This window comes from Fragaria vesca, linkage group LG4, assembly GCF_000184155.1.
Source record: "Fragaria vesca subsp. vesca linkage group LG4, FraVesHawaii_1.0, whole genome shotgun sequence".
Lineage (NCBI taxonomy): Eukaryota > Viridiplantae > Streptophyta > Magnoliopsida > Rosales > Rosaceae > Fragaria > Fragaria vesca.
In genome coordinates, this window is record NC_020494.1 from 13,303,839 (window position 1) to 13,308,629 (window position 4,791).

General features: G+C 37.5%; 1 non-coding gene across 2 annotated transcripts; it reads right to left on the reverse strand.

The window, feature by feature from the left end:
* Nucleotides 1-32: 32 nt before the first annotated feature.
* Nucleotides 33-2,029, reverse strand: LOC101302826. 2 transcript variants are annotated; one of them, XR_184499.1, is made up of 4 exons: nt 1,752-2,029; nt 1,575-1,636; nt 882-1,175; nt 33-804 (listed from the first exon to the last, which is right to left on the reverse strand). It is a non-coding gene; the product is annotated as an uncharacterized LOC101302826 (transcript). The 2 variants fall into 2 exon arrangements; XR_184498.1 differs by having other exon boundaries at nt 33-445; nt 621-788; nt 882-1,636; nt 1,752-1,901.
* Nucleotides 2,030-4,791: the final 2,762 nt, after the last annotated feature.

The following is a 4,791-nucleotide window of genomic DNA, read 5'->3' on the forward strand; positions in this document are numbered from 1 at the left end:
TATGTACACCTCCACTATACACTAAAAACCGAAAATGCAACACTTTTCCAAACACCATCACACACGGGATTTTCTCTTGCGATGGCTGCAACATTTCCATCTGTTGGGAGGCTTCTCGTGGATCATGCCTGTCGCTCTGCCACATTCAGGGGCAACTACTTCAGTTGCAACTGCGTTCATTATCAACATTGTTTGTATGCAAGTACAATAGCAGAGTTATTATTCCCAATGTAATTTCTTTGTACCCCAAAGAAAGTAGGCAAGAACCATGAGTCATCTCAAGTTAAGATTACAGCCCTATAATGTATGTGCAATAATAGCTTAGAAGAAATTGGCACGGATAATACATTCGCATACCGTCGAAGAAATTGAGATTGTAGGGCAAAGACATTGGATATCCTCAAGGGACACCCCAAAATCCCCACCACTGTGGGCAACCTCTTTCCTGAATTAATCAATTAATGCACTGGTCAAAAACAATGATGCTTTTCTGCAGTCACAATATCATCCAAAAATGAAATGAATTATTGAAAGCAGATGCACAGAAACTTCATATCGCATTGATTGACCAACTTAAAATCCTAAATACAGGTAACAAAACTTATAATGTCTTTACTAACCTGGACTCATGTCCTCCTCTCCTTGGCTTCTTAAATAAGAACTTTAAGACCTTAGAATCCTTCCGTGATATCTTTCCGATCAAAGGTAAATTTCTTGTTTCTGTTTATACGTTTAGCCTCTTCCATTGCGTCTACTTTTTCCATTTCCTTTGTCTGTCTCCCTCTTATCTGCCAAATGGTCAATCTGTTAAACGGTTCAGTATCAATAGGTCATATATCACTAAAGCCATTTTAGTAACTAGCAATGTTTTAACATGTTACCTCGTTTGCAAGGATTTCCCCACAGATTCGGTGCTTTCCACCGCTGTCCAATGTTATTGGGGGGTTGAGACTAAAATTCTGTTTTTGTGACTCCTTGAGAATGTCAGCCACCAATTCCAGGATTAATGTGGAATCCAGGACTACCATGAGTCAATTCATTGGTCTTGCCTTTCCTGGTAGCGAACCTTTCTCTGAGTTTTCTTCTCTTATTTCTTCCGCTAGAGTCGCCACTTGAGGCCTCATCTCATTTGACGCCATCACCAACATGCGTATATATTATCTCATTACATCAGACTAAATATCATGATATCACAAATTTATAATCAAATCAGGTATATAGAGGTATAAACAAGACAACTAAAAACAACATGAATTAAATGCAGCTAAACTGCTAAACAAATAACAAATCTAGAAGAAGACGCATATGAGATGATTAAAAGGTATTTGATTATAAAGACCCAGCTAATCAACATATCTACATGCAGCTAAACATGGAAGGTAATTAAAATTCATAAACTAAGCATCAATCTAAATACATAGACGTAGTACCATCAAAAAGTCTTCTAACCCAGTCAAACCCAGACTCTTGAATTAGAAAAAAAAAAATACTTCCAGTTCAACTCCAACAAACCAATTCAACCCAACATTCAAATAATAGTAATAATCAGGGAGAGAAGAATAACTTAGTCTTACAACTGAAGAGAGTAAGAGAGGCGCGAGCCACTGAATGGGAGAGTTCAAGAACAATGCAAAATCTGAAAAATTGAATGTCAATTTAACTCTGAAAATCTAGATTAAGTAGTGAAACTGAGAGAAAATTTGCGTGGGAGTACTCCCCTTGAAAACAAGTTTAATATTTAACCTTCTTACCTCTCTCTCTCTCTTTGTGGGGGAACGAATGGTGGGTTCGTTCTCTTGAAGCTTGGAATGGATGTACTTGATCACAATCGGAGCAAATGACTGCAATTCTCGATCGGAACAGCAATTTGTAGTCGGTGCAGATTTCACGGTGAGAGAAATCGGAGCCCTGGCCGGATTCGGATACCCTGTGTGGGTTTTTGAGGTTTGAATCGGAGACTTCGAATCTCTTCGTCGGAGCCGTCGTGGGATTAGGTCAGAGAGCAAGAATGGATTTTCTTTTTAGGTATGGCTCGACTGTCTGCCTCCCACAGTGATATAAGGTAATTTCGTTTTTACTGCAGGTTTTTTTTTTTCGTCTGCATCTGACTAACCAACGGAATCTCTCCGTCTTAACAACTTCTGCTAACAGACGTTAGACCTATGTGAACGGTTCAAGTGCACGTAGGTGCCCTGAATCCGCTCCGTGCTCCAAGACATAATGATGCAGTCTATGATTTAGTACATGCATCTTTGAAAACCACTTATCATTTAATGCATTTACATCTTACCAACTTTGAAAACCACTAACCACTCGTATTGCAAAATGTATCAAAGGATGACCACTCATATTGTAAAGTGTATCTAATGGCAAAAAGTATCAAACGCCAAACCATGGTCCGCATCAATCGGTGAGACAAAATTACTCTTGAAATTAGGCTATAAAAGCACCACAGAGATCCTGAGAAAATCACACATTCAATCTCTCTTCTCCTTTATCTTAAAGAGCCAGTCTATCTCTTCTCGCTAGTTTGGATATGGTGAAAGTTGGTCTTGTAATATCTGAAGCCAAATGCAGAGATGAAGATGAAGACCGTGTCTGTATCAGAGAGACTCAATTCATCGAATCAATGATTTACCAGAGGTAGATTTCTTTATCAAAAGATCTTTTTCCAACAATCTTTTTTGAATGTATAAACTGTGTTGCTAGGGTTTTTCATGATTCTTTGTTATTTATTACTGTGCTTTGTTGAAGTTGCAATATAGTACTTTGTTTCAACTTTCATCGTATATAGAAAGATCGAGAGATTGCATAACATAATACAAATTTATCATTCTGGTTCCAATATATATCAGCCTTTTATCCTGTTTTTATTGGATTTTTAACTTTTTTCTTCTTCTTCTTCTTCTTCTTTTTGTGTTCAGTTGAGATCTGTATCCACTAGGTCAGAATGGCCGCTGCAGATTCTTGTCCTTTTCTGTCAAGGACGTCCTCTCCCCCAGACAACGTGGGATGAGTGCCTTCATTTGGGCAACGGGTGTTTTCTTTCTTTTGGTTTTGTTGCACTATCAGTCGCAGACTCTGTAGACATGCTTAGAGAGCTTTTGCTTGGAGTTCCTCGACCGCAGTCAATTCAAAGATTCAAACGCGTCTCTAAACATTGGCACTCAGTTATCTCCGACTCATACTTTATTAACAAGTACACCAAAAGAAACTCACCAGATTAAGGCACCAAAGGGATAGGGATTAGTGAAGATTATAGAAACAAAAGAGTCATCAGCATCCAAAGAAGGAGCTGAAGGCTTTAAGTAAGGCACTGAGGGAGCGTTTAATTAAGGAGCTGATGTAAGGACAATAGAGAAACCTCAACACCATTTCCCAAGCACCGGATCAATGATCTACCAGAATTATAGATTTTAGGGTTAGTTTTAGGGCTGATTGTATGAGCCTCGGTTTGGTATATGTAAATATATATGCGACTGTAATCCAATATTTAATCAATGGAAGTATTGCTTTTCTTTCTTCACTGGCATTGTTCAATTTTACATTTTCCCTATATTTGAGTGCCGGTCGTAGTTCTTCAAGTATCATCAACTCTTGTCTTATTTTCACAAATTAAGAGCAGACGACAAAATTGAAGATATTGAGTATCCTGTGTGCTTGAGTACTTGACTAGCCTTCATTCTAGCAAGTATTATATCGATCTCTCCTGCCTTTAGATTTTGTTCTTTATATACCATGCATGAAATATGAAAATGTGAACATTAATTGTATTATTATCTTCATCTGACAATGTGAAGGATCGATTGATCTCAAGTTCTAATTAAGTGAATTCCTTCCTGAAAACATTGTGTTCTGTAAATTATGATGTTAAATTTGTGTTTATTCAGTTCTTCCTGAGGTTTTAAATTGTTTAACTTGAGAATTTCTGCAAGATAGTGAACAGTTTGCCGCATATCTTTCTCAAAGGCAAACCTACAAGTGTGAGAGAAGTGGTGATTTCTTGTTAGTAAATGTGGTTTGTATACTTTTAGCTTTAACATCTATTGCCAGTGGTAATTGAATTCGAGCCCTTTCCGGTTTAGTGTTTCAACTTATTTCAATACAACTCTTTTATTAATATACATCTTTTGTCTTTGCATTTGTCGTACTCTTTTATTAATATACATAATGTAGGGCTTGGGAATGGGTTTGGGCTTATGGGCCTAGGTCTAGAATCAAGCCCACAAAAAGTCAGTATTGGAATTGGGTTGTTGAGCCTGATTTCAAACTAACTCTGACTTAAACTGCAGTGTCGAGATAGCTTGGCAGACTGTGCAAGCTAGCTGTAGTTAGATAGATTCATGAAGCTTGGAGTACCGCAATTGAGCGCCTTAGCTCTAGTTTTATGTTTCTCTGGTATCTGGATTTGTATCTAGTTTAATCCTCTGCTAAACTCATTTATTCGGTGTTTTGATGTCATTCTGGCCTGAGTTTATTGATGAAATTTCTGGGGCTTTTCCTTCAAAAATACATCATGTAAATCCTCCACTGATCTCAGCTCTAGGTATTGAAATTTATTTGTTGATAATTCCTATTCGAATTTCCTTCAAAGTCCAAGCATGTGAAATAAATTTACTTTTAGGGAAGAACACGCACCTTCAAAGAAGATCAAAGCGATATTAATGGGTTACTAGACTACTTTAGTAGGATGTCGACTCTATGAATGTTATTTTCTGTTGGGGAGTTCCACATTTTCAATTCAAATAGTGCTGTAAGTGATTTTATCGAAGAAAAACCTCTCTCTCTCTC